Source organism: Ailuropoda melanoleuca, chromosome 13 (genome assembly GCF_002007445.2).
Source record: "Ailuropoda melanoleuca isolate Jingjing chromosome 13, ASM200744v2, whole genome shotgun sequence".
Taxonomy (NCBI): domain Eukaryota; kingdom Metazoa; phylum Chordata; class Mammalia; order Carnivora; family Ursidae; genus Ailuropoda; species Ailuropoda melanoleuca.
The window spans coordinates 80484539-80497093 of record NC_048230.1 but is presented as its reverse complement, the minus strand read 5'-3'; the positions used below and the strand labels follow the sequence as shown (position 1 = coordinate 80497093).

At 40.4% G+C, this 12555-nt stretch overlaps 1 protein-coding gene across 1 annotated transcript in view; it reads left to right on the top strand.

Annotated features, from left to right (window-relative positions):
• MKKS (McKusick-Kaufman syndrome) overlaps positions 1-12555 on the top strand; it is a 71764-nt gene that overhangs the window by 39392 nt on the left and 19817 nt on the right. Inside the window, exons 6-7 of the transcript XR_004619523.1 lie at positions 6506-6725; positions 9070-9254. The gene's annotated coding sequence lies outside the window, so the exon portion shown is untranslated. The remainder of the gene's footprint in view (positions 1-6505; positions 6726-9069; positions 9255-12555) is intronic.

Sequence of the window (12555 nt, the reverse complement as noted above, 5' to 3'; positions counted from 1 at the left end):
TGACTTCAACTAAACTATAGAGTAGGCAGCTTTCAGTTTGTTGAATTATACATACTCTCCTGTTACCAAGAATTTTAAAGTCCCACGCAACACTGCACAGCCCCATATCACTTCATACATTTTATTTTTTTCAAGATTTTATTTATTTACTTGACAGAGAGAGAGAAAGCACAAGCAGGCAGAGCAGCAGACAGAGAGGGAGAAGCAGGTTCTCTGATGAGCAAGGAGCCCAATGCAGGGCTCAATCTCAGGACCCTGCAATCATGAACTGAGTGGAAAGCAGACCCTTAACTGACTGAGCCACCCAGGGGCCCGCACTTCATACATTTTAAACATACATAAAAGATTGAAATTTTAGATGATACTTCAATTAAATCATTCTGTGGAGTTTGATTCCTAACTGAAAAAGGAAAAAATTACATAAGAAATATTAATTATGATTTTCTCTGGGTAATGGAATTATGGATGGCCCTATCAACTTTTCTGTTTTTTTTTTTAAATCATTTACATGAGTGTGTATTACTTTCATCGCCATCATCATCATAGTAAACTAGTATTTTTTAGAAGTTAATTCAAGGCAATAGGGAATATGTTTGCTAGAGTAAAGCTTCCCAAGGCTAGGAGTTTTTATGTGTTGCTGAGTTAGAAACAATCTTATGTTCAGGGTGCCTGGGTGGTTCAGTCGGTTAAACATCCAACTCTTGATTTCGGTTTAGGTCATGATCTCCAGGTCGTGGAATCGAGCCCTGCATCAAGCTCCATTCTGGGAGTGGAGCCTGTTTGGGATTCCTCTCCCTCTGCCCCTCCCACACCTCCCCCACCCCCAGCTCGCTCTCTCTAAAAACAAACAAACAAAAAACCCACATCCTCTCTGTATTGAATAAACATAAATTTAAAAAAAGAAGAAATCTTGTGCTCAAATCTGGTTTTTTTGTGGGTTTTTTTGTTTTGTTTTGTTTTGTTTTGCTTTGACAGAGAGAGACAGCCAGCGAGAGAGGGAACACAAGCAGGGGGAGTGGGAGAGGAAGAAGCAGGCTCCTAGCGGAGCAGGGAGCCCAATGCGGGGCTCCATCCCAGGACCCTGGGATCACACCCTGAGCTGAAGGAAGACGCTTAACGACTGAGCCACCCAGGCGCCCCTTGTGCTCAGATCTTGAACTGAGTCAAATCTTAAACCCCTCAGGTCTCTATCCACACTTGCTGCCAATCCCCAAAGGGTGAAACTTGACCACTCAGAAACAGAAACAGGAGAGAGTAGGGAATGGGCAGAATAACTCTGCTGGTAGAATTTTTTAAAGATTTATTTATCTATCTATTTATTTATTTATTTATTTATTTATTTATTTGGGGGGGAGGGGAAGGGGCTGGAGCCCAACACACCCCATGGGGCTAGATCCCAGGACCCTGAGGTCATGACCTGAATGGAAAGCAGACGCTTAACTGACTAGGCCACTCACGTGCACGTCTCCTGGTAGAATTTTTATCAATTATTTCCAAAGTGGTTGTAACACTTTATGTTGCGAAAAGTAATAAAGGGAATCCTGACTAAAGAGGGCTAGAAGGGGAGGCTGTTAGGGGGAGCCTTACCACTCAGTGTCAATTACAGGAATTGTCAATTACAGACCTCTAACAGAAGAATCTCAACAGGAAAGAATCATCAAATACAGGTCCCAACAGGGAAAGATGTACATTGCATCTCCTGCAAGAAATGGACCACCCCTGCAACTCAGACAAATGAAGCTTGTTGAAGCTTGCTTGTGTGGGTTGCACTTCTCTGTGACTCCCAAATAAACCCATCTTTTGCTGGTAAAATAACTGTTTGCTTTATTTTTAAGGTTAACAATGCCTTGACCAGCAGGAAATGCCCACTCCAGTCTCCCTCATTTGGACTGGTTGGCTGCCACCATGTTCAAATCACCCTGCCTCCCTGGGCTTATTTATTACTTCTCTCTCTCTCTGTACCACTTCCTGTGCCTCTGCACCCACATACACACTCCTACCCCTGCGTCATGGAGAGTAGGCCCATTACATGAACGCTGAAGCCCAGACTCACTGCATTCATTTCCTTCATTCGGAAATCACTATACCTACTGTGTGCTAGACAGATGAACAAGGTACAGAGGAAAAAGGAACAAAGATAATGCCAGCCCTCAACAGGCACCAGTCGGGGTAGGGTCAGGCACTTAAACATCTGGTACAGTCCTCTGTGATAAAAGTGTTGGTGAAGGTATGGGGTATGTGTGTATGACGGCTGCCAGGAGAAAGGAAATGAGATTGTAGTTTGTCTGAGAAAAGGAGGCAGTGAAGGCAGGGTCACCCAGGAAATGCCATTTGGGCTGAGCCTTGAAGGTGAACAGATAAGGTGCCAACTTCAGACAAAACATGTAGAGGAAGGGGCTTCTCATGCTACATCCGTCACACTGGGTGTGTATTTCTAAGAATCCCAGAGTTCTAAACTAACACAATAGCTGCACAGGGTTCAAGGTGGAGGGGGGAGGTGGAAAGAGGAAGAAAATGAAAAAATGGTAGAGGAAACAAAGATAAATAGGGAAAAGCTCTCAGAAAGAGAAAGCAGCATTTATTTTTATTTCCCTGGTCATAAAATCCAAAGACATAATCCAGAGTTGCAATTCTCTCTATACCTCTCTAAATGGCCCCAAAGTAGTAGGTAAAAGAATTAAGTAGCTATCCTGTCCACCAACCCAGTACAGTGTAAAGCAGTGGCTCTCAAACTTTGGCAGGCCTAAGAATCACCTGGAGAACTTGGTATACCCCACCTCCAATGGTTCTGCTACAGAAGGTCTGAGGTGGGACCTGAGATTCTGCATTTCTCCTGCTGGCCTGCAAGCCACACAAAGAAGAAGTGTACAAAGAAACAACTGGAAAAATATGGAAGTCAGGTCTGGATACTAACACCTCCTAATATGAGGGATATTTTCTAAAAGCTTAAGCTCATAGAAAGGTGCTGTTGTTAAAAGCATGGATTTGATGTTAAACAAATTGAATGCAATCCCATTCCTCCCAGTTCCGATAGTTAGAGACACTGGACAAATGACTTAACTCTCTGTGCCTCTGTGTCTTTGCCTGTAAAATGGAAATAAGCATAGCTACCTCATGAAGGGCTGTGAGGATTGAGTGAAATAATGCTTGTAATGTGCCTAGACTACGCCTAACAGATAGCAAGCACTTAATAAATATTTGCTGATAGAGCCACTTACTAATGGGATAGCATTAAAATCCCATTTCATAGTGGACTTCTGGTGGGACATAGAATTTAATGGGAATATTGGTCTCTCACTTCTACAAAGAAACTACATTTGAATAACAGTAAATGTGAATCCCAACGGAATTATAATACCAAAGTCAATTTATTAAACTCTGGTGTCACAGCCTGTTTCTTCAACAAATGATGGCAGAGGAAAAAGATAAAGGGGATGGGGAGCCTACTGATTAAAAGACACTTAAGAGATACAGTAATCAAATGCACTGTGTGTGCCCTGACTAGGTCCTGAATTAAAAAAACAAAACAAAACAAAACCCTAACTGTAAAAAAAAAAAAATCACAAACAATAAGAAAAGTTATAGTACTGACTCACTATTTGATGATATTAAAGAATTGTTATCAATTTATTTTAAATATGATAATGATATCACAGTCTTTATCTAAGTCTTTAAAATGTGTGTGTATGTCTCTATTGAAGCCTTTACATAAAAATACGATGTCTGGGATTTGCTTTAAAATCATCTTGTGAGCAGAAAGAGGCAGTAGGTGAAGTATCAATGAAACAATACGGACCTTATGCTGATAAATGTTGAAATTATGTGATGAGTACAGGAGGGTTCATTATACTATAACCTCTCTTTCTGTATATGTTTGAAAAGTAAAATAGTTTGCTATCACAATAAAGCAGTAACAATTTAGGTAAGTCCGAACAATTCAGTATTAGAAATGCTTTTTTTCTCTTAAATTATTAAATGTCATGTTAATTCTCTCACATTTCTGATCCGATCTTTGACATGAAATATTTATACAGCCTACATTTAAATTTCTGCCTCCAACTGCTCTTATAATTTATGAAGTTGAAAATAACAATTCTGGTCACCTTGGACCAATGCAGGTAGAAATAAATATGGAAAAGCGGAGTCATGAAATCAGAGAGGGAGACAAACATGAGAGACTATGGACCCCGGAAAACAAATTGAGGACTCTGGGGGCTAGGGTAGTGGGGTAACCGGGTGATGGGTATCAAGGAGGGCACGTGCTGTGATGAGCACTGGGTGTTATACATAACTAAGGAGTCACTGAACACTACATTAAAAACTAATGATGTACTATATATTGGCTAACTGAACACAGTAAAAAATAAATAAATAAAAGTATATGCTCTGAAAAAAAAATAAAACAATAGCAATAACAATGGGGGAAAAAAGAACTCTTCAAAAGGTCTTCAAAGGATTAGGCTCCCCAGTGAACAGAATTTAACTTGATTTTGCACCTATTGATTGGAGAATCAAAATATGAAAAGGGATTTGAGAAAAGGCTCACTCTGAGAACATCTGCACTTTGAAATGTAATCAACAATCCTGATTCATTTTACTGAAAGATTGCCCTCAGCCTTAGATGGCTCCTTCCACTTGAGCATGTAAAATAAATAACCCAAATCTGATTAACTCCACCGGTGTTAAGAACACACCCATCAGATAAAATAACTGTAGTTACATCCTGAGCCACAGTCTTCTAAAAGGCTGGACAGTATTTTTGTTTTGTTGTACACTTCATTGAACTACAACATACACTGAGAAAAGTGCACATAAATACACAATTGGTGAATACTCAAAAGCTGGGCAAATACATGTAACCAGCACCCAGATAAAAAAAATGGGACATTTCTCTGTTGTGTCCCCCTCCAGTCAATACCTCCTCCCAAGAAAAACCACTCTTCTGACTACTAACACATGGATTCGTTTTGCCTGGTTTTTTTGTGCTTTATATAAATGAAATCACACGGTCAGTAAGGACTGTGTGTCTAGCTTCTTTCCCTCGTCCTTATGTTTGGGGATTCATCCACATTTTGTGAAGTTGTAGTAAATATTTCATTGTCATTGCTATTTTTAAATTGTATTGTCTAAATAAACCACGACCTATATATCCAGTCTTCTGTTGAGGGGCATCTGAGTTGTTTCCACTATCTGGCTATTATGAATAGTGCTACTGAGAACATCGTCATACATGGCATTTGGTGAACATATGTACATATTTTCGCTGGGTAGATCACTTGGATTTAAACTGATGGACATGTATGCTTACAATCATTAGCAGATAACACCAGGATGGCTCACAACTAACAGTGTGAGAGTCCTAGTTGTTCCACATCCTACCCAACATTTGATATTTTCTGTCTTTTAATTTTAGCCTTTCTGGTGTATTGTGGTTTGCGTGTAGTTTTAATTTGCATTTCACTCATGGTTAATGAATCCTAGCACCTTTTCAAATGTTTATTGGTCATTTAGGTGTTCTCTTTTGTAAGATGTCTGTTCAGGTCTGTTGCCTATTTCTATCAGATTGCCATCTTTTTACTTGTTGCTTCCCAGGAGTTCTTTATATATTCTAGACAAAAGTCTTGTTGGATATATATATATATATATATATATATATATATATATATATACACACACACACACACACATATATATTACAAATGCTCTTTTCTGCGAGTTGTGTTTTAACTCCCTTCATGGTGCTTTTTGATGAGCAGAAGTTTGTAATTTTAATATAGCCCAATTCAATGTTAATTATATGAGTTTTATATGGTTTAAAAGAAATCTTTGCCTACCCAAAGTTATTGGTTTTTTAATGTTTTTTTAAAGCTTAATTATTTTACCTTTTATAATGAGATCTATAATCCATTTGGAATGGATTTTTGTGTAAGATGTTTAGGGGTCAAGTTACACACATGTATGTGTGTGTGTGTGCGTGTAGATATACTTATCTCCCAAATATCTTGCTACCTCATGCCGCAGTCAAGCTGATGCATAAAACTATTGCACAGAGGCCTGGTGGAGATTCCTGTCTGGTGACTACATGGTGTGCTGGAAGGGTAACATGCCTGGATTCCATGAGAAGAGAGCATAGAGGCTCTCTTATCTCCTAACTTTATCTGTTTGCCTCTCTTTATTGGTCCGATCTGTATTCTTTATAATAAAACTATAATTGTAAGTATAAGACTTTCCTAAGTTCTGAAAATTCTAGCAAATCATAAAACCTGAGGAGGTCATGGGACTCCTGAATTTGTAACCAGCTGTTTAGAAGTACAGATGTTCTGGGAACCCCATTTGTGATCTGAAGTGGGGGCAGTCCGTAGGGTCTGCGTTAATTCTGGGTAGTTATGTCAGAATTGAATTTCAGGACACCCAGTTGGTGTCACAGAACTGACCTTGTGACATTGGTCCTTCTTCAGTTACCAAATTGCTTTTTATATTCATATTATTCTCACTTGTCTTACAGGAGCATTTTACATATGTGGCGCCCTCTCTGCACACTGTAGAAGCTTCCAGGTACCACAAAATGCTCAGAGAGCTCTATTTTGATCTCCAGAGCTCTCTCCCTTCTATTTTCTCCTTAATGCCAAAATACCCAGTGAACATTTGTAATTTCCACTCCAGAGGATTTCCTATCATGTCTCAAGTTTTAAGGATCATGAAGGCTTGGACAGCACTTCTGACAGGTGAGAGTGTTCTGCTCTGATGGAGATAATTATAGCAGTATCTCCAACAACCCCAGCTCTTGGATCTTTTCTCTTTTTTACCTAGTTTTCTACCTAGTTTTCTCTCTCTAGTTGATTTCATCCAGTATCATGGCTTTAAATGCCATCTATATATTGCAAACTTGACATCTCCTCTGAACTCTAGATTCTTCCATTCAATTGCCCAGTCAATATCTCCACTTGTACATCGAATACTCCTCTCAAACTTAACACATACAAAACTAAGTTCGTAATGTTTTCCCCAAATCCTGCACCTCCCACAGTCTTCCCAATCTCAGTTAGTGGCAGCTTCATCCTTCTAGTTGCCCTTCTTGACTCTCTTTCATACCCCATGTCTGATCCATCAACAAACTCTAATGGCTCTATTAATAAATATATTCCAAATTCAACTATTTCTCTCTACCCTCACTGCCACCACTAGGTTCTACCCATCATTATTTCCTTTTTTTTTTTTTTTAAGATTTTAAAAAAATTTATTTGAGAGTGCCAGAGAGCACAAGCAGGGGGAGCGGCAGAGGGAGAGGGAGAAGCAAGCTCTCCACTGAGCAGGGATCCTGACGAGGGGCTCCATCCCAGGAACCCCAGATCACAACCTGAGCCGAAGCCAGACACTTACCGACTGAGCCACCCAGGCGCACCTACCCATCATCATTTTTTATTAAATTATTGCACTATCCTCCTAATTGGTCTCCTTGAACAGAGGCCCATGCCCCACCTCCACGGTCTATTCTCAACACAGAGGGCAAAGAGATTATATTAAAAATGTTAAGAAAAACTATATAATTTAGATCATGTTACCTCTCAGCCTGAATTGTCCAATGACACCCCATCCCATTCAAAATAAAAGCCAACTTTCTTAATAAAACCTACAGGCTCTACGTGAACTGGCCTCGCTTCCTTTCTGACTTCATTCCCCAACTTTACCTGTTATTTACTCTACTACAACCACGATGGTCTCCTTTCTATTCCTCTCATGTACCAGGCACACTCCCATCTCAGCGCTATTTACTAACTATTCTCTTTTCCTGGAACGCCACACCCCCAAGTACGTTGCTCATTCCTCACTTAATTCAAGTCACATCTCAAAATTCTGCTTTTAAGATTTTCATTGGCAGGGGCGCCTGGGTGGCACAGCGGTTAAGCGTCTGCCTTCGGCTCAGGGCATGATCCCGGCGTTATGGGATTGAGCCCCACATCAGGCTCCTCTGCTATGAGCCTGCTTCTTCCTCTCCCACTCCCCCTGCTTGTGTTCCCTCTCTCGGTGGCTGTCTCTATCTCTGTCGAATAAATAAATAAAATCTTAAAAAAAAAAAAAGATTTTCACTGGCTACCTTATTTAAAATGTCAACACTCCTCATCCCTAGATACTCCTATTCCCTCTTGCTGCTTGATTTTTCTTCTTAGCTCATATAACCATCTACCATACTATTTATTTTATTTATCCAAGATCCAATTAGGAGCCCAATTAAATACCTTAAACAATTAGGAGTTTGGGAAAGAGGAGGATTCATAATAGCCAGGAAAGACTTCATACCACAGGATGATTTGAATTGCCTTTGGAAAAGTAGATGGGATTCGAGTAGTCAGTGAGGAGAAAGGAGAGCATTCTACGTGGGCGGGGGAGGGAGGGAAGACGTGAGCTATTTTTCAGAGATTTGAGATGCAAAAGTCTGATCTCTTAAGTAAGTAGGGCATTGTAGTACTTTTTTGGGCATCTCCTTGAACAGAAGTACTTTTTCATCTCTGTTTTCTCAAAGTTTATCCCAGTACCTGGCATAGAACAGAAATTCAGTAAATATTGGGTGGATTATTAGATGAATAAATGGATGGATGAATGGATGACTGGATAGATCAAAGGATGGCTGAGTGGGTCGATGATACAAATTCATGAATCCAGCTACTTTCTGCCTAAGCTACACTGGATTCTAATGTATTATAATCATAAAGGCAAGTCTTAACCCAGGGGATCAAAAGACTGAGTTAGTTTTGACCCACAAAGGAAAAAACCTTTTTTTTTTAAAGATTTTATTTATTTATTTGACAGAGATAGAGACAGCCAGTGAGAGAGGGAACACACAGGGGGAGTGGGAGAGGAAGAAGCAGGCTCGTAGCAGAGGAGCCTGATGTGGGGCTCGATCCCATAATGCCGGGATCACGCCCTGAGCTTCAAAGGCAGACGCTTAACGGCTGTGCCACCCAGGCGCCCCAGGAAAAAACCTTTTTAAAAAAGACTATGCCTTTTTTATTGTTGTAAAACACACGTTACATAAAATTTACCATCTTAACCAATTTTTTTTTTTTACAGATTTATTTATTTATTTGAGAGAGCAAGCACGAGCGGGAGGGGTAGAGGGAGAAAGGATCTCAAGCCAATTCCACACTAAGTCACCTTAGTGTGACCAGCACAGAGCCTGATGGGGATGGGGGCTAGATCTCACAACCCTGAGATCACAACCAAGAGAAAGATGCTTAACCGACTGCACCACACAGGTACCGCACTATCTTAACTATTTTTAAGTGTGCAGTTTAGTAGCATTAAGATTTTCACACTGCTGTGCAATAGGTCTCTGAAACTTCTTCATCTTGCAATACTGAAATGCTGTACCCATTAAATACTGATTACCCATCTCCCTCCCCTCAACTCTTGGTAACCCCCTTTCTACTTTCACTTCCTATGATTTTGACTATTTTAGATAATTTGTATAAGTGGAATATTTGTCCTAAAATGACTACAAGAAATTTTAACTTCCCTTTATGCTACTTTGATAGTAGTCACTGGAAAAATTCTACCTTGGAAGCTAAAGTTCCCTGTTGTGCAATTCAAAACTAGATTGAGAAACAAAAGCTGATGATTAATTTCTTGGTTTGATCTTTATGTATATTCAGTAGAGAAAATGATAATTATTCTCATTATATAAATGAGGCAAGTCAAAATATTATATTTTATCAATTCTGAGTCACTCATTTCTACTCCCCCACCCGCATTTTAATATCTCTGAAATAAACACATATCCTATAATCAATGGTACTTTTGCATTATGTCAGTTTAATTGGCAGCATTTCTTTGTCCTGGTGACTCTTTTTTTCTTTTAAGTAGGCTCCATGCCCGGTGTGAGCCCAACATGGGGTTTGAACTCACAACCCTAAGATCAAGACCTGAGGTGAGATTAAGAGTCAGACACTCAACTAGCTGAGCCACTCAGGCACCCCTCCTGGTGACATTTTTAATTGACAAATTTATAAGCACCGGTGCCTTCAAGCTATGAAAGATCATAAACGATTAGTTCAGAATCTCATACCCAGTTCATGACCACGGTAGAGCTAGGACTGGCACTAAGGCTTCCTCAATTTTAAAGTAATGTTTTGATGGCTAGGTAATATTTCCACTAAGAAAAAATGGAACCCCTCCCAAATTGCTTTTATGCCATACCTTATGAATTTAAGGGAATGCTTACTTATCTCTAGATGCCTCCTATTTGGTGTTAAAAGGTAAGGAGGGGCGCCTGGGTAGCGCAGTCGTTAAGTGTCTGCCTTCGGCTCAGGGCGTGATCCCGGCGTTCGGGGATCGAGTCCCACATCGGGCTCCTCGGCTGGGAGCCTGCTTCTTCCTCTCTCTCTCCCCTGTGTGTTCCCTCTCTCGCTGTCTGTCTCTCTGTCACGTAAATAAATAAAATCTTAATAAAAAAAAAAAGGTAAGGAATTATGAGTTTCAGAGGCACTGTCTTAGGACAAGTTTCTTGCAGCTGGCCCCTTACCTCATGTTGCCAGATACAGCAGATAGCAATATAGGAATGTCTCACACACTGCATCCTTACACTGCGGAGTAACTTACTGGTTATCTGAAATTCAAATTTGACCGGGCATCCTATATCTAATCTGGAAACCCTAACCTCACCTAACCTTGGAAGAAGGGCTATCAATGGATTGGTTTTGACTTTTCGCAAGATTCTTAGTGAGAGGGCTGGGTAGGGAGGTGTGAGATGCTTCAGTTGAGATGCCTCAACCAAGAGTTGAGGCCCCATAGACAGTGCCTGACCCAGGATCTTGGGAGTTCCCTTTATTTAGCTCTTAAGATTCACGCTGGAATTGTACCAAATACTCATTTTGGCTCAAAGCCAAATGACCTAGTGTTAAAATAAATATTGGGCTGAAGCCAAATATCACCAATTTAGAAAGAACTTGTAGGGCAGGGCTCAACCCCAGGACCCTGAAATCATGACCTGAGCCAAAGGCAAACACTTAACCAACGGAGCTACCCAGGTTCCCCTGAATATGCATCTTAGCAAGATGCCTAAGTGATTTGTGTGTGCATTGAAGTCTTATCTCTTAGAAGTATCCTAGAAGTTACCAAAACTGAATGTTGCATTTCATCATCACTGTCTAATCGGCTGACAATGATGAAGAACTAGGGACTCAGAGTGGTCCCTGTGCCCCAGAATGACAACTGGACCTGATTCAGGACTTCTCTCATCAGTGAAATATGGGGATTATTTCAACCAATGTTGAGCAGATGTCAATCTCATTCCATTCCATCCACGGTGTTCCTTTTCAATCCTTAATTAGCATAACTACCCCCCAAACCTCTTATCTCCTGTCTAGCCCTTACCCCTGGTTTTGTTTCCCAGCAATAACTAACCAATATAACATCTCCTATGATAGCTTCATCAAAATCATTATAAAGGCTTACCCCAAAGACATCTGGGGAGATGATATATAAAAATCCTCCAATTTGCTTAGAGGCTTCTTCTAAAGACTGATTCCCAGCCCTGGCTGCATAGTCAAATTACCTGGTAGCCTTAAAAATTCTGATATCCAAGTATCCCTCCAGACAACTTGAATCTCTGAGGGTGGGATGCAGGCATTAATCTTTTTCTAAAAGCTGTCCAGAGGATGATTCCAATATGTAGCCAAGATCTAAAGTGAGAATCAATGATCTAAAGTGTGGCTTAATTACCATACCTCCTCTATACAATTCAGCCTATACAGTCATACTTGAAACTCACAGTCTGGGAAATTCAAGCCAATGAAACACAGAAGCCTTCTTAGTTTGGAAAGTCTCATAATCTATGTCACATTGAGGAGCCTTTTAAGCAAGAGGCAAATGGACTCTACCAAAACCATCACTCTAAAAACCCTATCAATTGTGAACTCTATACAAAAAGCACTTTAGGAATTGAATTCTTTTTTTTTTTTTTTTTTTAAAGATTTTTTTTTTTTTTTTTTTATTTGACAGAGATAGAGACAGTCAGTGAGAGAGGGGACACAAGCAGGGGGAGTGGGAGAGGAAGAAGCAGGCTCCCAGCAGAGGAGCCTGACGTGGGGCTCCGATCCCGTAACGCCGGGATCACGCCCTGAGCCGAAGGCAGACGCTTAACCGCTGTGCCACCCAGGCGCCCCTAAGAATTGAATTCTTATCACAGGCTTCAGACACATCAGAGTTGGCACATCAAAAGTTTGCCCTAATACTCATGTTTCATTTTCTCTTCTTCCTAATCTGGTGACTCCCCCCAAATGTGTTGAGGTACATTCCCCATTTACCCCCTTATTTTATCAGTAGGAAAAAGATATGATATGTGAGAGTGAGAGTCCTATAGGCAGTTTGGGATTGACTTTTAAGTTGGAACTCCAGGTTAAATATTGGTTTAATGTCTCGCCACCTAACATAGTCTTATGGGAGAAAATATCCAGTTTTAACTCTTCTGGCCATAAGACTATTATTTAAATGTAACCCAAATCCCTCTAGCAGCAGAACAGTTCATCTCTACTCTTCAAGAGGAATTCTTGATTACAG